The sequence below is a fragment of the Catharus ustulatus genome, chromosome 6 (genome assembly GCF_009819885.2).
Source record: "Catharus ustulatus isolate bCatUst1 chromosome 6, bCatUst1.pri.v2, whole genome shotgun sequence".
Taxonomy (NCBI): Eukaryota; Metazoa; Chordata; class Aves; order Passeriformes; family Turdidae; genus Catharus; species Catharus ustulatus.
The window spans coordinates 32,591,027-32,613,623 of NC_046226.1; positions in this window are offsets into that span (position 1 = coordinate 32,591,027).

Genomic DNA, 22,597 nt, shown 5'->3' on the forward strand with positions numbered 1-22,597 from the left:
ATTTATCTAGCATGAATTTCAATGTGGTAGAAGGACATGTACTGAGAATTTTAGTCCCAGTCAGCCATGTATAACAGGACATCTTGCACATGACAGGATTATTGTCCTAAATGTGCTTCCACTACATTTGAAAAAAAATATTAAACTGTAGAGCTAACTTTCTGCAGTCTCTACTATGTATGTGATATTACATATATATCTGTGCTTGCAGCTTTAAAAGTTGCTAAGGAAAGTTTGACAACTGGAAATGAATTAAAACACTAGCAACAAAAATAGTATCTGGATCTATGGGGTACGGAACTCTAACACCAAGTCTGAGAGGAGTTAGAGACTGTTTGTTTCTCAGAATCTGAGTATGCAAGATCTGTACCTGGGTACATGCTCAGCAACGTGACTATATTTCCTTTTAATGGTTTTAAACATTTTTGTGGTCTAGATTGAACTTCTGGTGAAGCTGATATTACTTAAATAAATAAGATCCGTAGGCAGCGGATAAAACTTGTGATAGTTCACTGATTGTAACTGAAGTGGTGAAGTATTTAGGGGTATAAAAGGGAAACCTTACCTAAAACATGAGATCTCATCTGGATATGAAGATGTAAAGTGATTTCTGTAAAGTAAGCTGGTCATTTCTGAGATTGACTTTAAACATATTAACCTCTGGAATGGAGCAATGTTCCCACCTGAGTCCCCACCTGGGCAGGTGTTCTCCTCCCTTGTGACCTCTCCCACTTCTACTCTGATCTGACTAATTTGCTTGCCTTATTAATAAAGTTGCATATCTATTCTAAAATCCTGTTTTGACTTCAAATTCATGATTCCAAAAAGTTATGTGAAGACTCTTTCAGCAATTTCCACTTTCAGTTTGCTAAGATTTCTACCAGAAATGCAGACCTTTAGATGCTGAAAACCACCTAAAGTGCATAAACACTTTTGAAAATGTACCAAAACTTTCCAAGGGGAAAAAAAAAATCATAACTGTGGGAAAATAATTATCTCAGAAATCTTGAGTTTACAAACAAATAAAAAAGTTTGACTGTTTCAGTGGTTGTAAATACTTTATCTAAAATTGACTTCAAATACGTGTTTGCTCTTGATAGGATATGTAAAAATGCTTCTATTTTGTGTTTGCAATATGTCTTCTGCTCTTGATTTCTGTCACTAAAGTTTTTGAAATTGTGTTAGAAAATGTATATAAGCTTGAAGAATTATCTGGGTAATCAATTGATACTAATTTACATGTAATAATATCCTGTTGTTGCTGGAAGCACATATCCTGTAATAAAAGGGAACCTCTCTTCGGATTACTATGCACCAATTTGATACAACCTTCCTCTGGTGTGAATAGATGTTACAGAAAAAGCACACTCTCAGGTCTGTTTGTATGCACTGCAGTTTGGAACAGTCATCCCCGTTAGTTTTGGTTTGGATGTTTTTAGTCATTAAGGTAGGCAGAATAATTTCTAAATCAAGATCCTGTATATCAGTGCTCACCATGAAAGTTTTCTTTTGAAGCTTGCTCTCATAGCTTCTACTAGTAACATGGGTATTTTTGGACCCAAATTGCAAATGTGTGAGATCTTTTCTTTGGGTATCGATCACCTCTTGCTCCATCACTCCCATCTCTTTTATTAATAAGATAAAATAACACCTTGAAAATCAGCTTCCATCTCTCTCATCATTGGATTCATCAGCTAAAATGTAAGAGATGCCTGGCGAAAAAAATAAGTCTTTCCTCAGTTAATTAAGGATGCACTTTCTATAATTAATATAAATTATTATTTAAACAACTTTTAGGAAAGGAAACAAGGAAAATTTCTTGGCCATGAATATCAGAGTTCTGCCAATGCACTTTAGGAGGTCAAATGACCTGACAACATGCCTGAACCTTCATATGGTAAAATAATAAAACGGAGCAAGAATTCCTGTATAGCGTTCCAATTTTTCTCTGCTGAGAGATTTCTCAGAGAGAAATATGGTATGAGGGAGGAAGTCAAAATGTAAGAAGATAACAATTAAATAATTTTATTTGTGCCTTCCAAAATGAACAGCTGCAATTTGTTACTGCATATTTTCCTGAGTTATATTCTTTCTTGACATAGATAAGTTTCTGACTAATTGAAGGCTAAGTAAAAAGATTTTTCATTGTCCGCTTTTCCTTGTTTATGGTCATGGATAGTCTGTGAAGCGATGACATATTGTAAAACCCATTGATTAAAAAAATAAGACATCCCCATTTTGTTTTGAAAATATCCTGCATAAAGATACCATTAGCATTTTTCAGACCTTCACAACAGGCCTCATTTGGTAAAGTCAGTGCAAGTCTTTCCACTGACATCAGTGGGCAGTGGATCAGGGCTCATTTATATCCTACTTCTAGCTGTGTTTTCTCCATTCTTTTATTCTACAGTGTTTTCATGATGAGATTTGTTGAAGTTGATACAGGTAATTCTTGCATTTTTTTGTAATTCTACACAACTGGTAAATACTGTATTTATAACCATCTTTAAATCCTGTGAGTTTTTCCAGTTAATTAACAATCCCATAGAAAGCAAAAACAGAAGGAACTGTATTTATAATGAGAGGATATAGATCAACGGGATAACTGTGTAGGAGCAGTTTTGGCTAAAGACCACCAAACCCCTGAAACTTCTAATATAAAAATTGCCATGGGACTTCAAGGTTTTACTTTCAAATTTTGTGTGCAGAAAATTGCTACTGTGCTTTCAGGGTGCACCCCATTCACCACATTTGACTTAATATTAACCGTAATGGGCACTGTTTTATTTGACTTTGGCAAATTTTAAAAAAAAAAGTGGTTTTCCTAGAGATTTTTGATACGTACTAAAGCAAACTTTCCTCAGTGTGAGTGCTCTGCCTTTTTGATAAACAATATGAACTGTAGCTGGCCAAAGCTACTCATGCTAATTATCTGTTCTGGAATAATTTTGGATTTAAGGAAGGAAGAGCATGCTGACTGCCGATTTCTGCAATGGAGGATGGTCGTGTTTTTCCTTTGGAGGGTAACTCTGGAGGAGAGGGAAAGGAAGCATGGAGAGCAAGAGTGAGGTACAAGAGAGCTGCAGCATCTGGGGCAGATTAGCCTAACTCTCTTAGTTTTGCAAAAATCTTGATAATTCAGTTATCAGAAGAGCCTCAGGAATGACAGAAATAGGAACTAACACAGACTTGCTGCTTCTCTCACAGGAGTGATGGGAGAGTGGTAAACAAAGGTCAATATGGGTCTTCCAGTCTTCCTGTAAAATCAATATCTTTTTTTCACACTTAAGTTTTCCTGTGCATCACATTTTGATTGCCTCTAAAAAAAGAACAAAATGCCTTCGCCCCATCAATTCCCCATCAGAATACAGTAATGAAATGCCCAGCTGCAGATACAGCAAAATTCATTCCAGTTCTACTCAGTTATTGTCTGTCTCATCTTTAGCAGATGGCTGGACGATGATGTCTGCAGCAATAAAAATATTAAAAACAAAAACTGCCAGCTGAATTGGAAAACGGACTAATTTCTATTTTTATAATGTGGTACATGAAGCCATTACTTCTTAAGCCAGTAATGGCCATATTCAACAACAGCCATGTGAGAACACTTAGTGGAGAGAAGAAACAGTACTGCGTTTCTCCATCCTTTGACTTCTGGGTAGAAATGGCGCCTCACATCACATATAAAGTATGTATGTATATGTATATGCATATATGTATGTTTATTAAGTACAAATGTCAGCTGTAACATGCTGGTAGCAGTGAGACAGGTTTTCCTCAGGAGAGACAGAGTATCTCCAAGGTTTGCATTGGAACAGCTTTCACAAAGCCTCATATATTGTGTGGCCAACACTGCATGTCATGTCCATGCTCACAGTGAGTGGGATGTCTTTGGAGCAGTCAGCAACATGGAGATGCTTTTGAAAGATTGTGGCCTACATTTGCATTCCAGGTTCTCCCTTTGCTGCCTAGTGTACTGACTTTTTTAGCTGTAGGAATATAATAAAAGAAATATAACAGAATAGAATGGAATGAAATAGAATAGAATATATAATATAATATAATAAATATAATATAATATAATAAATATAATATAATATAATAAATATAATATAATATAGTATAGTATAATATAATATAATGTAATATAATATAATATAATATAATATAATATAATATAATATAATATAATATAATATAATATGATTAATATAATATAATATGATTAATATAATATAAAACAAAATTGCTCAGGTAGACTTTTTTTCTCATGCAGATTCTGTGTTCTGAATTATACAAAAGTAGAGGCTAAACTAGTCATGTACTGAGAGGTGACAGAAAGTGATGAGAAAATGATGTTGCCGGAATATTTGTTGGATAATGATCTTAATTCTCTTTGTAACAGATAGATCTCTAAAGGACAGAAGATTCCTATGGCACTAATTAATTCATTCATGTGAGCAATATTTCACTCCTGGAGAGTGAGATTTTATCACTCTATCATTGAGATGCATTGTTGTATTGGGAACTTCTGTGAATCTTTAACCTACAGTAGTTTCACGAATACAAGCCGCACGGATTATAAGCCGCACCCCCGGTGCCTCGACAATGTTGCTGTCTTTGTCAATAGATAAGCCGCACCCCGAATATTAGCCGCACTTTCGTTCGTCGCGAGAATCCGTGCGCAGCTTTCACAAACTGGCCAATTACTAACAGGATCGCGGCATAGCGGGCTTTACTGGCTCGGGGCGGGGCCAGGCAGGCTCAGCCCGCTCATGGTTGCCGACGGGGCCGGCTGGGTGGTGCTGCAGCCGCCGCCGGGCTCACTGGCCCCCCTCTCCCGTCAGCACCGCCCCGCCGCTGCGTTCACGTAGTCGCCCTGCCGGCGGGCCAGGCACTGCCGCCGCTGGCAGGCACGCCGACCGCGTCGCCGCTGCGTTGTTTACGTAGTCGCCCTGCCGGCGGGCCAGGCACTGCCGCCGCTGGCAGGCACGCCGGCCGCGTCGCCGCTGCGTTGTTTACGTAGTTGCCCTGCCGGCGGGCCAGGCACTGCCGCCGCTGGCAGGCATGCCGGCCGCGTCGCCGCTGCGTTGTTTACGTAGTCGCCCTGCCGGCGGGCCAGGCACTGCCGCCGCTGCCAGGCTCGCCGGCCGCCCCCTCCCATCTGCACCGCCGCCGCGTTTCCTCGCCCTGGCCGGCACTGCATGCCCACGCACCGCCGGGCTCCCCCACGCTGCTGGCCCCGATTCTGCTGGGCTTCCCCCGCTGCCAGGCAGCCCCACCCGCTGGCCTTCCTGCTTCTGCCATGCTCCCCTGCACTGCTAGCCCCAGTTCTCCCGGGCTCCCCCGCCCTGCTGGCTCAGGCTCTGCCGCCCCCCCTGCCCCGCCCTGCTGGCTCAGGCTCAGCCGCCCGCCCCCACACTGCAGGCCCCGCCTCTGCCAGGCTTTCCCACCTCTGCCGGGGCTGGCCGGGCTCCAGCTTGGCTTGGGGCTGCCGCGGGCTCTCACTTCCGTGTTGGCAGCTTTTAGAATTTTGTTAATAGATTAGCCGCCCCGGAATATTAGCCACACTTCCGGGTTTCCACCAAAATTTTGGTCAAATTGGTGCGGCTTGTATTCGTGAAATTACTGTACTCTAAAAATAGACTTTTGAAAGGAGAGGTGATTTTCAGAGCTCTCGTTTAATTGCCTATTGTTTGAAATGCAGTAGAGGATTCTGATTTTTCAGGAGTTACTGTGCATCCTTCTTGAACTCATTCCAAAGTGATAATTGATATCTGAGATAATCCTGTGGTCAATATCTTGACATTTAGAACATCCAAACCATGTAGCAGTTGTTATATATGTTCTAGAAGTAATACTCGCAGTTCAATGTGTGGCCTAAGATTACACTGATATTTGGGTGTTTGTTTTTTTAACTAGAGAAATTCACTGGCTTACAAAAACAGCAGTTTTGTTTTCTTTGTGGAAAGCACATGAATAATCCTACATCTGGCAACTCAGATCTTATTTTTAATTAGCACAACATGCAGTATTAAAGAGAACAGCCTCTTCATTTGCTTCATCTTTCAATTTCAAATTGTGTTCAACAAGGGGATATGAAGAACTCCTTTTGTATTGTGTTTGGCTCTTAAAATTTGTGGTGCATTAATTAATGCTAGGTTATTACATCTTCTATTGCCAGGAAATTAATTAGTGTATTGTTCGGATGACAGATTATGCACAAAAAAATGTTTGCACATCTTAATACTTACATTTGTGGAAAAAAACGCCAACCCTTTCCTGAGTGTTTGTAAAAAACAGAATTTTAATTTGTTCTTTTTTTTTTTTTTTTTTTTTTGCTAGAACTATGCACATCTTCTTTATTTATTGTTTTATGTTCAGACCTACCTACAAATAAGATTTGCTCTCCCCTTGCCATCCACTGTAACCTGACAACATATCATGGTTTAGGAATTCTATTCTCCAATGTAGTGTTCCCACTGAAACTACAAACCTCTCACTCACTTCCCTCTCCCCCACCTCCTGCTAGTGGCTGGAGAGGAGAATTGGAGGAACAAAAGGTAAAGAGCACAGGTTGAGATAAAAACAATGTACTGGAAATTACAATGAGATAAGAAAAGGAACAGTAACAACAATACCAGTGACAGCAGACCCCAATATCCTGCCTGGCTCAGAAGCGAGCCCGTCCTTATTCCTGGAAGATTATGTGAGGTGGTATAGAATAACCTCCAGGTCCTGGTCATACCTTTCCTGGTTACTGCAAAAAATTAATCCTGTCCTGGTCAGAACCAGAACACAACTATAGTGACAAATTTAACTTTCAGTGGAAGAGAGGGATGGCCCAAAGCTTTGAAAACTAGAGTGTTGCAGTAATTCCTTTTCTGTTTCATTTTAAATACAAATGCAAAGTACTGCTGGCCAAGTTTATAATAGTATGAGAAAAAAATGTGTGTGTGCAAAAGTGTTTCAGAACTACCAGTGCAAAGACTGAGAGAAGAGAAATTACTCTTAATCTTGGTTTTCTGTTTTCCAGGTGATGCTTGCCATTTCATAATCTCCAAGAGACTATAAAATACCTCTTTGTGTGTTTTTTCTGTTAAGGATTATGTTTAAATCTGAAATTCCTTTGGAGATCAAAAATGTTGGACTTGGACTTATCCTTTATCAACAGAATAATGAAATAATTTTAAAATAAAATTCTCCCTACCTCCTGCACTTTGTTACTAAAGGTTTTGCTGAGCAGACATGAAATCTACACATTTAACAGCCACTAATGTCTCCAGTCTCCTGTTTATTTCACTTAAGCTTTACAGAGGAGGTAGACAGTTCCACACCTTAGTGATGTATTCAGGCAAGACATATTTGCCACTGCTTGCTCTAGATTTGCCATCCATTAGGTTTCATTCATGGTCTATACTTCCTGCATTTGGAGAGGTGATGACCAACCAGTCCCCATCCACTGGTGTTTTTTTTTTTCTTTCTCATGATTTTATAAAGCTTTGTCATATTTTTGTCCAGCTGAGTCTTTTCCAGGCACAAGAGCCCCAGGCACACACCTGCTCCATGTATGGCAGCTGCTGCACATCCTGTTGATACTGCTGTTCCTCTCTGTACCTCTCTCACTGCACTGTATCCATTTTGGAGGCAAGGGACTCACTGTGCATAGGATTCACTATGCAACATGAGTCTTTTCTCTCTCTGTCATTTTTCCTTACCTAATAATTCCCACAATTTTATTTGCTACTTCAATTGCTACTGAGTAGTAAGCTGATTTCCTAGTTCTTACACCAGTTATAGCTTCCAGACTTTTCCTGTGGTGATGGTGGTCATCTCAGAAAATTCTGACTTGGAGTGTTTCCCCTCATTTGTGAAGAACCACTTACTCCTGACTGTTATTGAATCTGCCACGTGCTAGTTTCATTTGATATTCTCAGTTTCTTGTATTGAAGAAATCTGAAGAATGAGTAGACCTCAAAAAATATGTTCATTGTATTAAATTATCCTTTATTCTATTATCTTGTTTAGTAAACAAGTCAAGCTAATGCATACCACAATGATCTGATGGTCAAACTAATTTTTTATAAATGTTTTAGGATACTTTTTTAAAAGTCAGTTTAATGACATTTTTATACAACTCATAAAAGTGTCAGGAAATAATATTGGAAGGAGTCCTCTTCATGTTTCTTAATAGAATCCCTCAAAGAAGTATAGGACAGAGTTCATGGTGATGTGTTATCCTAAATTAACAGCTTTGAGGCAAGAAAATTTGCTTGTAAGGTTTAAAGGACACTATGGGACACTAAAAGAGACACTACTGAGAAGGAGCATTCTCAAAAACGCAACTGAGCCTGGCACAGAGTCACTAAACCTCTGTTTGGACAAACATTCACATCTCTAGATTGCAAAATCAATAGAAATATTTTATTCATTATTTTGCCTTCATATTAGTTTTGTGAAGCTGAAATATTAGAAAATAGTAAGGTAAGCTTCTCCTTTGTGTGCTTCTACTGCAACTTAAAAGCCCACTATATTTTGTAAAATGAATCTTAATCCTTGATACCACATTTTCATTTTTAATTTCTTATGTATACTTCCATCATTAATTATGACATATTGTATTCATTATCTATAGTCATTTCCCACAGAAGATAATAAATAATCTAGCAAACTCTTATTGCACTGAAGGATGGAGTTTGCAATACAATACTTGTTTGCAAAAATTCACGTATAACGCACAACCTCTTTCCTTCTGATATGAAGTAGCAAAGAGACCTACTGGATTGGCGCATGCTTCCTAGACTACCTCTGAGGGGAGCCATTATCCAACAGTTGTGATCAATGCCAGGAAACCATATATCTGCAATCCCTGCAGGAGTACATAGGCCTGGTTCTTCTCATTTTAACTTTTAAGTGATGTGAATCAAAAATGGGTTGCAGCCACATAGCCTTCACAGCATGTTGCAATTGAACAGACATAAAATATGACTAAAAGCTTTTGCAGTCCAGTCCGCTATTTTCAGTACGGTACAAAAATGAGAAAAAGTCAAATTAAACTGTGTAGAAAAAACAACTTTCAGTTTTTCTTCATTTCAATATCTGATTGAGTGTGATTTGGTAAAGCTCATTCGGGATAGAAGATATTCTTAGCTAGTCCAAAGTCTGAGTAAATATAACTAAACAGATACAGAACATTACTCTTAACTTCAACACTTGTTTTAATAGTACTTCACACATTTATCTGAAGTTGAAACCATATTTTGGAGTTTGAAATTTCATTTTCAATTGAAACCCCGAAGGACAAGCACAATTTTTTAACCCAAAGTTTCATTTGGAAAGATGGAGGAGATATGTAGAAGAAGGTCGATGAAGAGAGATAAAACAATTCAACTAACAGATAGAGAAATGGTATATAATCATTGTTGCTATGTTATTACTGGTGTTCACAAAAAAACTATCCCATGTGTTCATGCACTTTTCATTACTTTTTAGACTAGTGGAGTTTGGTTTGCAAATATATTTAAGTGCTGAATTGTCATGATGTACTCTTAGAAATAGAATGTGTTTACTGAGGAGGTCTACAACAATACTACTGAGAAAATTACCTTCTTAATTGCAGTTCTCTAAGAAATACTTCCTGAAAAGCTGTGCCAGGAATGGGCAAATTATATAGTTAAAGATGGCATTGTATGTGAGAGATTAGTGAAAGCTTTTCCTTTACTTTGAACTATTCCCTTTACTATTGAAACATATTACAATATTAATATAATATTAATTATTATATTACATGGGATATTTACTTTAAATGCAGTCTAAATGTGTTTCATTGGTGGCAGTGAAGCCTAGTGTGATAGACATAAAAAACCCTTTTCTTAAAAGTGGAAAACTTCATGTATTTTAATTACGACAGTGTTTTTCATTGTATTTTCTTCTTAACCTTTGTATTTGTTAATATATTTTATTACCTACTTCCTAGAAGGTAAATGACTGAAAAGTCACCTTTGAAGAAGTTCAAGGGTACAGTCGTTTCAAATTACTCTTAAAGGAGTTGTAGTAAGTTGTTTCATCTTGACTATGTAAATCCTGCTGACTCTTAGCCAGGCTCAACAACAGTGTGACAATGCCATAAGTGCTTGTTGAGATCTATGGGATAAAGACAAACACCTTAACAGAGTAGTTTGTGTGGTTAGTAGTTATTTTCTTTCTTTTTTCTCAGAGATTTTTTTTTTCTAATGAGGGATTGTCAAGAGATCTAAGGTAATGATGCCATTTCATGTCCCCAGTCTCCTTATTTCAGATGTGCACAGCAGACCTGGAGCAGGCTAGGGGTTTTATGTCTTTCCTTCTATTTAGAGACTCTTAACAATGTTGCAAATTGTGGGGTTTTGCGAGGAACAGAGGCACTTATGTTTTGGAATTTGGACTCAGACCACTACTAGATCATTTCATACAGACTTCCAAAAAACTAGAAACCCCAAAACCCAATCATATGATAACTTCTGGCTGAACTCCTGCCCAACTTGAACTAATGTCAAATATTGCTGTAGTTAAACTAAATCTCTCTTGGTCCTGGCTTTCAAATAAAACAGTTGTTATTTTTGTTTTGTTTTTTTCCTGTTAAATGAACAAATCTGCTTGGGATGTCCTTAAACGTCCACACGCTGATTCACCCCAAAGTAATAGCAGATGACTAAGACAAATGACCTGAGTTACTGATTTCATGGCTGGAGAGAGTGAGTAAGAAGTGCACTGTGTCCCTTGGCTGTCATACGCTGCTTTACCATATCTCCATTAACACCCCAGTGAATGTGTTGATTACTGCTCTGGATACTCTATTTAATAGATTGTATGAAACTCTCACTGGAAAAACAAATTATTAGTTTGGCTTATGTGTTTTCATCTTGGCATAATAATGCATTTTTCCTAATCAGCTGATTTGAAGTGAAATGAGGGGACAACTATCATTTGAAGTGCACTGAAGTACCTCCTGCCTATAACTATACAGCACTTTGCTGACAGCTCCTGCATCAAACTTTGGGCAAGGTTTGCATGGCCCGGTATCAAAATAACATATTACAGTAGGTTTTTTTTGAGTGCTTGAAAGGCATGGCAATGACCTAAGACTAGCATTTTGTCCAAACCTAAAGATCTGTTCCAGTATATTCCAGTCAATCCTTACCTTGGGATTTAGGACTAAAGGCAGGGATTCAAAGATTGCTTTTATTTATGAAAATTGTGTGGGAGAGCTGCAGAGTTTAGAGCAGAATAACTTTCTAGTCTATAGGGATAAATGTGGCATGTGCTTCTGGAAGAATCCTGATAGTTTTCTCAGATAACTGTTTATATACTCACAAACCCATAAGTTTCTTCAAAGCCATCCTGACATGAGACATAACAGGGGGAGAAGCTATATATCAAAAGACCTAAAACTGTAACTTGCAGTAATATAGATATAGGTCAGTGTTAAATTCAAGCTATAACATATCAGTAAATTTGGAGAGGAAGACACTGCACTTCAGATTGCAAAGAATTTTTGGAGCAATGATGGAGATTTTACTGTAATTCCAAGTCACATGCCTGTAAATTGCCTAACAAAGGTCTTATTATTCCCCTTCTGGTTTGTTTTTTTCATGGCATGAAAATTGAGGTTGAGATGCTTTATTACTTCTTAAATGTTGAGATTGAATAACAGAATGATTTGGCCTCCAATTCAGACAGACAGGTGGTATGGATTTATTTGGTTCCTATTGAAGAGTGCTTCCAGCAGCTGCTGAAATGGAAAGCAAACACATGAATCTTGAGATGGAGGAACAGCTTAAGCCCAGATTTGTAAACATAAAATTTTTATTTCTTTTCCTTTCTAACTCAAAGATTATTCTTGACAATTTTTCAAAAATGTTATACATATGCATGAAACATATGTATCTGCTGATTCATGTCATAAATTGCAAATGTCCAACAAGTAAAACAAAAGGAGGCAGTAATTTTTTACAGTGTCATCTAACAAGGCACAATTCCATTTTTAAGAGAGAAAATGGATAGCATCAAAATCTATAACCAGCTAAACAAGCTGAGCAAGCCAAATATATTTTATCAAATTGAGCTTCACCTATTGGAATATTTATCATAAGACAGGTAAACAAAGATATTTCTACTAAACTAACTTACTAAAATGTTACAATTTTGTAGGTATTGTTTCCTCTTCCCTCTCATTCATTCTGTTCCTTTTATCGAAATGCTCTTCTACTTGTTCATTAAAAACAAAGGGCAGGAAATCAAATTAGAAGGGAAAAAAAAGGTCAGAGGAAGAAAGGTAAGAAGAAGAAAATGCAAGAATTGCAAAATCAAAACCTGAAAAGTATTTGATTAAAAAACGTTGAGTAAACATTAGGTTTTTTGATTTTTTTTCTTGAAACATACTTGCCATTTTTCACCCAGTCCTGCTGCCAACTTTCTGACTGTGTAGTACAAACAGCTTTTCAGCTACTCCTACAATGGTGCATTCAGAAAAAGATGCATGTGCTAATGGCACCTGCACAGCCACTCATTTATGGCAGTCAAGGAGCAAGTGAACATGCCAATCAGATAATATATGCAGGTTGGATAACTATATATCTAACTATCTGCCTGTGTGTGGTACCATAGCTAAAGTCAAGGCACTAGGGTAACATGGAGGCTGATGTGTTCTCAGGGGTACATCCATTTTCTCCATAGCAGGAAATTGGTTTTGCAATGGTAATGTGTAATTGACACTGCAAGTGTAGTATAAAATCAATTGCTAACCTTCTCAGCTTTAGTTTCAGGTTCAAAAGAAGAAAAATGAATCTGAAGCAGGGGGATTCTCAGCATTATATCCATGTAATTATTTTTCTTTAATATAAACATATGCAAATATATTAATAGAAACAGTTATCTGCTTGCATTAAAGAGATAATATGTGTATGTATGTGTATATACGGATCTCTATATGTGTGCATGGTGAGTATATTTCTTCAATGAAAGCAGAATTCTACAAGAATGTTAGTCTCTGAAACTGAAAATATTAAGGCCTAGGGGATATTGACTAGACATTCTATTAGAGCTGTGAAATAACTCTTGCACCAGTATTTCTAATGAAGACCATCTGCAAATAGCTTTTTTTTTTGTTCCAGAAAAACATTCAAATTGTTTTTAATCCAACTGAACTTTTCAGGGATTAGCTATTATGTTCTCATTACTCCTTTCACTGACAAATAACTTTCAGGAGCAATTCCATCATCAAACCAGTTCACCAAGCAGAATATTTTGTTTCATAAATGGGAAAAACAAAACCAGAGGAAAAACCCAAACACTAAAACCTCCAAAGAAATCACAAAACCAAAAAATTAAAGGCAGTCTTCAACCTCTCCATAAACTGAGTTTAAAATTGTCTTATTTTATGTGGTATGCAGTTTTGACTAATTATAATAAGTTTCACAGGGTAGGATATCCAAAATATTCTGGATATAATATTTTACCACTTTTTGTTAACATTAGACTGAAAACACTGGGGGAGTCAAAACCATATTTGTGGTGTTTCTGATTGATTCATTATTGTCTTTTAGGAATTTGCTTGTTTTAATTTTCTACAGAGGAAATGTAAGCAAAATTAGCAAATGAGTGTATGATACATATGGGAAAAATAACAAAATCTGTAGGCATTTCCATTCTGACCTTAAGGAAATTTAGCTTACTCTTTGACTAAAGGGTTTTCTGGATTCTCCATAATCATATTCTTAACAGAAGATTATAATCCTTTTATTGATTCACAGGAAACAGAGGAAAGGTGGCATTGCAGTAGAAAGCATATGAAAGGCAAAATAATCAACTGATGGCACATTTCTCTTTTTGCTATGCAACTAATCTCTCATGTGCTCAGTTCTGTGCCACTGTTAGAGGAAATATATACCCAGAGGTACAATGCTCCTTCATTCTGTCTGTGCCCATTTTCAGGCAGGAGGCCTGACCAAATGGTTATTACAGTCCCTTTTGGATTAAGATCCAGACGTTTTAACTGCTAGAACTAAAATATTATTTATAGTCTTCCAGTAGGTTTGTAATTAATTCAGCATTAAAATAAAACACAAAACAAAAAAAATCTAAATAGAAACAACTCCCTACCCCTAGCCTTAGTATTTCTATATGTAGGGAAAAGTAGTCATCTAATGGAAAATGCAATACTTCACTAAGTCAAATGAAGTTGTGATGATGTACTTGAGATGATGCACTTTTACCAGACTGAGCATCAAAATCAGTATTTCTGTTATGCATTACTGCAATCATCTTGCAGTGAAGTGTTTCTGATAATTATCCCAGTAAGATCTATAGACAATTGAGAAACACTCTGTTTTAATTTACCTTACAGATCCATAAGCCATCTCTGAAGTTATCCAGGGCTGTCTATGCTGCATTTCACATGGTGTGCCATTGGACTGTATCTGCTCTGCATTTCTCTTCTGTTCTTCCCTCCTCCATTCACACAGCAGGGGATTTCTAGTAACAGCCCTGCCTGACTTGACTGTGCCATTCATGCCTCGCAACTCAGCATGGTCTCTCCCTGGATGCTGCTAGGAACTTGGTCCAGAATCCTGGAGATCAGCAATGTGATGTGGCACAGTTCAGCCTGATGGAAATCTGGGAGGAGAGAGCACTGCAGTGTGCATGATTGTGTGAGGATGTGGGAGCTGAGTGCACCGTACTGGGAGGCAAAACACAAGTCAAAACCAGACACCTACTTGTAAAAATCAAACAAAAAATGTTATGATAGGTGAAGTAAGTCCTTTGCTCTCCTCTTTTGTGTGCAAAAAGCAAAACGCCTTAGTGCCAGTCCTGCAGATCAACATTTGCAAGTCCATGGCTGCCTAGAAGCCTCCCACCACATTATATCAAGTAAATACTCAAAAGTCCTGGGATATTTGTCAATAGAAACCAAGCCATGCTTTTCCACAACAGCTGAGCTATGTGTGTCTGAGATGCCTCTCCTGGTTTTGTCAGCCATTTCCTGGCCTGGGAAAGAGACATAGCTGTGGGTTTGGGGGTGGGAGGGATTACTCACCATGGGGCTCCCCTACCACATCACAGTATTGTGGGTGGGTGGCACAGGGAGAGAGAGGAGCCATGGGGCCATGGAGCCCTGGGATGCTAGCAGGGACTGGCTCTACCACAGCAGTCACTGGTAGAGGCTGGTCCAGGCCAAGCACTGTACTTCACTGTGCTGTGCACAGGCTGGCTGATGGAGGTTGGGTGGAATAACTGCTGACAAAATAGTTTTGGGTGAAGATGTGTGGTGCCAGCCATCAATGGAACAGCGTGGTTGGTGCCTGCTGTTCTGGGTGTTGTATGTGATGGTTTGCTAGGCAGATTAGGTCATCTGACAACCTAAAACTTGACAACCTAAAAATTGCACTGGCAGTGGTGGAGCAGAGTCTTCTCTAATGGAGGGAAGCAGCAAGGGAGGAGGAATGTATCACTTTTTTAACACAAAGAGTAGGTCTGATGCTGCTGTGGAGCTTTATACTCTTTTTCTGGGTTACAGAAGCTCCAGTTCCTTCAGGGCTCTACCCAGATGCAGGACTAGTGTGGGAGCTCATGCTATAGCAGGAAGGATTCAGGTCATGCCCACCATAGATGAGGTGTGTATGTGCCAAGGCATTTTTGAACATTTTTGAGAGTATGGACAATTATTGCACACAGTGGTGCAGGATCTGTCCCCTGTCCTATTGGATATGCACTGGCAGACCAGGAAAATTCCTGGGGATCATCCACACTAGTGAGCATACAGAAAAAGAGGTTTCCTCCCTGGGATTTCAGCTAGAGCACGATACTGTGTGCAGAAAGAACCGGACACTATGTGCATTGTCAGAGAATTTGGCCTCAGGGGAGCTAACAGGGATGGTGTGACAGGATACTGCAGACACAATGCCTTATATTTCCAATCAGGATTAATAATTGTTCAGGCCATCAAACATAAATAGGTGGTGTTTAGACAAATGAATTTTATATCAAGCTTTTGGTCATATGTATTCAGGCGCTGCCACATCAATTGAAAGCAGGATGAGAGCCATCAAAGCAGCAATAGGTTACGGGCAATCTGACCTGATGGGTCCTGGGAAAAGTGTAGGTTTCAGTGCTGAGTACACAAATCAGCTATGCTAAGCCTGCATGGGAAAAGGACAGCCAGAATATATTGCTCATCAGTATGGCATGAGACGAGTCAGTCTGAAGTTCATGCACACACACAGTGGGCACATGCATACTCTTCTGGGTTTGGAGGTTGATTTGTTTACTGATGTTCTTAGGGCTGTGTTAGCAACACCATGCCTCAAAGTGTCTGAATGTGTTGCCGTCACTGAAACAGTGATAGCCAGGTACAGAACTCTGTTTCTCTGGAGGGCATGGATGCCATAGGGACAGAAATCACAGTTCTATAGTCCATCAAATAAGGCAGAGGAGAATTCACTGGTTCTGACAGCTCTCCTCCCAGGCAATCTGAATACTCAGTCCAGATGTCTGATAATTATTTTCCTTTTCCTACTTCTGAGTCATACAGATTCTTTCCCACTGTGATTAGGTGGGAAGCACACTGCCTGGGCTGACATGACACTTGTATAGGTGGCACCTCTTCAGGTTGTTCATACTCGTATTGGCTTTGGAAGAACTTTCAGCAAAAGCCATCAATTATGTGCTTTAATAGACAGAATTTGGTGTGAAATGCAGTTAGGAGATAAGCTAAAATGTATACAGTAAATGAAAGATGTCTCTAATACAGCAGCATAACTCACGGATACAAAGCTACCTATGCTTGTGAATTCATTGGACTAGCATTACAACACGAATGTAAAAATTTGGCTCACACATATATATCTCATCTGCAACTTTTAGCATTCCTTGGAATTAAACTCTAAAACATTTTAGTACTTCTGTTAACAAACAAAACTTAAAATTTTAGTTTGTCACAGTTATAAACAGATTACAGATTATGCTGATGAGATTTCTCAAACTCCTGATTTTTAGAGGAAAAAAACTATAAGCAGCATGGAAAGTGTATTTTCCCCTCTATTTCCTATCTCATTTAGTAAAAAAGCTTGTCAGAGCTTAGACAGGCTGGCAAGATTGCAAAAGCTAAGCAATTCACAAATGTGGGCACACCACCTGTGCCTCTGCAGTTCAGGCAGGGCACTGGCATCCGATTTGAAGGGAAAACAAGAGGAAACCATAGCTGACTCACTGAGACAGGTGGAGGAACAAAGCAGTGGCTTTGGCTTAATAATGGAATTGACTAGAGGAAAATTTTTATTGCCAAAGAATACACTCTATTTGTGATCAGCTCCACCGTTCTTAGCTAAAAAAATTAATACTTCTTGATATTCCATTGACTTATCAATGAGTGAAGCCTTCTGCTGATGTTGGCTTAGTTAAGAGAGTCATCTTTCTAGGGCTCATCCAAATCTTGCTGCAGTCAAGCAGATAGGAAAAAGAGTTGGTCACCAAAGAGCCAGCACACCAAAATACAGAGCGTTTGTTACAGACTTGAGTTCTGACTCAGACTGATGGCTAAGAAAAGGATCCCTACATTTCCCTTTGCTCTTTAATTATTAATTTTTATGAGAAACGTTAAAAATATCTGTTTCAACCTCTTGAATTAGAAAGCTTTTGTTTCCATCAAGATGGAATTTTTTACAAAAGTAAAATATTTGAAATATTAGCAAATTTAGATACAAAATTAATAAACAAAGATCAGCATAGTAATAAGATATAATGAAAGTATTGAAATTAAATGCTCCATCTACACTCAGCTCACACATTTTTTGGATTTTAAATTCATGGAAATTATTGAGATTTTTGACTTTCATCCTTACCCGAGAGGAAAAAATGCAAGCAGCTCAGAACTATCTGCAATAGGAAAAGGGAGTTTCCTATCCTGTTTCAGTCCCATTTGGTTGCCCTCTGTTGTGAAGTTATTTGCGATGGGTGACTTATTCCTGTAATTTATAAAGGCCTTCTAAATAGAAGAGATGAGATGAGGCAATGGAAGTTGGTAAGGGCTTCCTGAGTATGAAGACCAAAGCAGCTCATAACTTGTGTTCCCCCCCTTCCCTTCTGCTCTATTCATTCCCTAAACTGGCATTATTCCTTGTACTTTTACTGGGCAGAGACAAGCTAAGCACCTCCTAATACATAAGTCTTAGCCACACTCAGAGACCTTAATGAAGGTTAAACTTCCTGCAGACCAGATTTCAAAACATAAATATATTTTTGAATGCAATTAAAAATCTTAATAGGTTTCCCAAAGTCAATCCAGAATAAAGAACATTCCTCTTTGGCAGCTTGCAAATAATGGAGAAAATGCTAACCACAATGTCTCTGAAGCTATCCCTAGAGTCAAACTGGAATTTTTATTGCTGCACTGGCTTTTTAGTCATGCCACTTTTTAGCACTGTTAGTTTTAGAAGTGAAGGATAAATCTATGAGCAAGAGTTTCTGATGCCTTTAGAAGCAGCTTACTCAGCCTGTGTTGTTTATGAACTACAGGTCATTCAATTTCTTTCAAACTTCTGCATTGCTAAGGTTTCCAGGAAGTTGTCAGTACCGTGGCACATATAAACAAATAATGTTATATACAGCACTAAGAATGGCTATAATTCTATGCTGGTGGAACTTATCCATGTTCATATGTGGTGGGTTGGCCTTGGCTGGACACCAGTTGCCTACCAAGTCACTCTATCACTCCCCTCCTCAACAGGACAGGGAGAGGGAGAAAATAAGATGGAAAAAACCTCGTGGATCAAGAAAAAGGCAGCTCAATATAGCAGAAGTTGTCCATGCACAAGCAAAGATAAAAAAGCAAAATACTTTGTTCTCTGTTTTCCATCATCAAGCAATATCCAGTCACTTCCCAGAAAGTAGTGGTTACAGTGGAAGGCAAATATAATGAATGGCCATGCTTCTTGCTTTTTTTTATGTCTGAGCAGATGTGATCTTGTACAGAAATCCCTTTGGTCAATTTGGGTCAGTTGTCCTGGTTATCCAGTCCCAGCCTACTGGGAGTGGATCTGCCCAAACCTAGCCTGCTGGTGTGGGTACAAAACGTTGGAGGGTGCTGATGCTGTGCCAGCTGTGGGTATCCTTGCAACCAGCTCATCACCCTATTGTTTCTATGGCATATAACTGCTGACACCACTTATAACCCCTTATATGTATATAGCAGCATTTCAACTGCTACAGCTTAAGTTTGGAATTTTCTGCATTATTGAGTACACAAAACTGTGATTAGGCATTTATAAGACCTTCCAGACTCAGAAAGTTGTAGTGTGATAAGTCTCCTTATCCTATGTGCTCATGACCTGAAAGCAATTTAAAGTGCTACTCTTTTAAGGAACAGGTATAGAAATATTAGGGGAAAATATTCTTTGGTTAGTTAGCACCATTAAATCTGCAAGCACCCTCATTTCTGGCTAGGAATAGGAGTAACAGTTACAAACCTCTCTTTCCTGGTCCCCATAAATCTGAATGTCCTATGTCCTAGAAGTGAACAGGTTATAAATAAAAGCAACATAAATTTATGAGTTCTCTACACAGAATGTTTTGCTCTTATATGAGAATCAGTAATAGCCATCAAAGCACAAATAACATGATTTCACCCTTATGCTAAGCAATGCCCTTTCAGGTTATCAGATGCTGAACATGGTAGTAAAGATCTATCAGAATAAAGGAAGTCAAAGGGGAAAAAACGGTGAGTTCTGCTTTAGGACCTGCTGATCTGTAAAAGCATTTTTGATTATACCTAGAAAGGATTCCTTCCATGTGCAAGCTCAGATGTATGTAATTCCTAGAAATTTACATGGACAAGCACTCTCCAATACATATCAGGAGTCAAATTGCTTGTAAGAAAGTCTTAGATGACTGAACTCCAAAATTACATATACTTACTATTATCCCCTGAGTTTAGATGGTAAGGTATTAAAAGGCAAAACCAATCTACTCTCTCTCTGACCAAGACTATCCCTTTGGTGTGATTTTGGAGGATTTTCACCTCACTGTATGCACATTTTAAATACCATGTCTTCATGTGTACACAAACATTTTCATATGTGACATATATTCACTATGCACATATTGACATGCATGCATAAAATGTGTATCTGCTACATACATTTGAAGTATCTGTTTTGCATAGAGTTTGTGATTGGGTTTTTTTGTTTGTTTAAACCCCTTATCAAGTTTTGACATTCTAGATTTTTGTTTTCAGGAGTCCAAGGATGAGTACTGAAAAATGCACGCAGACCACAAAATGCATTTCTGGGAAGAAATAAAAGAAGAAAAACAACATTACAAAAGCAAACTGCTTCCATGACTTGTGTCTGTCTCCCACCAAGAGTTCCTGGCAAACACAGTGCATATATTTGTGTCAGGGCTATGTCAGGCATATCACAGTCTTCAGATCAGGACATGTGCATACACATAGCCACACACATAGTCAGAGTGTCAGTAGATGTCACGGTTACAGTTATGACAAGAGCTAACTTGGATGTATGCTGTGTCAGAAGTCTGATGGACCAAGCCTGGAGAGATGTGTTTTGGTATGCAGAGTGTGTTATTGCAGGACTTTCAGATGTGAAGAGGTGACATTGCTTTGTGACTGGCTCAGGGGAGCAGGGAAGAGCTCTTCCCTCTCTTTCCCTCTTTGCAGGTACTGAAGGAAGTTATTCCACATACCCTGCAATATAAAAGACTGCAGATGAGGACAGTCTGAAAAAGCAAGATAGAAACCAGGGCATTCCCTTTTCTTTTTTTTATGTATGGGTATATACCTTGCATTGCAATTTACTTCCTCAACGAGATTTCTATTACATGTTTATGTCTCATGTATTTTCGTTCTGAAAGAATTAATCCAAACCTTTTAAATTTTCATTAATTTTCTTTGACTTACAACTATCCATTATATTGATTTTAGGGTTTTTTGAGGCTTACTAACTAACAAATTATCCCTGGCTGATTTCATATGGAAAACCCCCCATCTTTCACTCCAAACAGGGTTTTTTTTGTATTCCTGACCTCTCTGAAGCAAAGCCATGGCCAGTGCAGAAGCAGTCACCATATTGCCTAGTGGATTGTTGTTTAAGGGGATAAATTTGGTGTCCTGGTGGTAGGGTAAAGTATGGTTTGGCAAACACATTTGGGCTTTGATGCTATGAGTTGTCCTTTCCAAAAAAGAGTTTGTGGGTGGTATTTTGAAGCTGCTGTTTTCCTGGATATGATAACACTGCAAAACGCCTGTTGTGTTAGAGACCATGCTGTATGAACGCTGCACATTTAATGATCTCTTCTTATGACCTTTTTTCCCCAGAAGTGGAAATGATAACAAATGAGCTCATGCTTCGAGGACTTGTGTACCTCAAGGTACCTTGGAGCACAGCCAGGGGCTAGAGAGGAGCAAACAGGGCATGCAGTGGGAGCCGCCAGAGGGGAATATCTCACCCTCAGCCTCTCTCACAGATGACCCTTGGCCTTCCAGCTGGTTGGCTGGTGAGAACCTGAAAATGCCACTTCCACCCTTTTGGCTCAGGGATGAAATAATGCAGGACATTTTTACAGTTTTTGTGAGATGCATCTTCACATAGTAGCACATTGATGATCTGTATTTTCAAAACCTAGATTCTCTCTCCTTCTAGACAAAATTTGAGCTCACATCTTGGGCAATACTATCTTGTGAGTTTAACTTTTATATTTTATTCTTAAATGTACATACATTTCTGGCTGGAGAATTAGGGAAAACAATAAATTTCACTGTAAAATTTAGTACAGTTCCAGCTTTAAAAATCCTAATCATTCCAAAATCCAGAAACTTATATATTCAAGTAACATTTCTGCTGCTGGTGCTCATGAGCAGATCTACAAAGTTCATACCTTACTATGCCAAAAGACTGCTGGCACACATTTTTTAATATGAAACAGACACTCTGTAATTAAACACTTGTAGATGGTTGAACTCAGTGAGTTATGAATGCTCTGGGACATATAAAGAATCCCTACAGCAAGAATTGATTCCATTATTTGAGTCAACAAAGCAAATGAGTTCTAGGCATAATTTAATGAAGTCTGCAAGACAACATAGTTATATTTCTCTTTCATTTAAATGCTCTTATGAGAACACTGCACTTACAAAATGCACTTTGTTTTAAAGGTGGGGAAGTGAGCAAGACAGGAACATTCTTCTTGTTTTAGTCGAAACATAACATTTAATATTCCTAAAAGAATAGCTCTAAAGGACGTGTGAAGCCTGTAGAAAATACCATACATTCTTCTGGAGACAAGATGTGAATATTTCTGCTTTTCTCCCCTCTGAATAATACCATCCCTCATTTCCACAGATCCTGAGAGACCATTTAATTCCTCCTCTTTAGCTCTGCAAGTGTTGGTGCAACTTATATTAGTAGGTCTATGGTCTATGACCAGCTGCTGACGTTTTGATTGTGATTTTGTCTTGTGAGCCATAGATGCTTTGCAGCAACAGATGAAAGTTACAGAATTTTTTAGCTGTGAATTTTTTGGTTGTGAAGAGTAGTCAAGGATCTGTGGG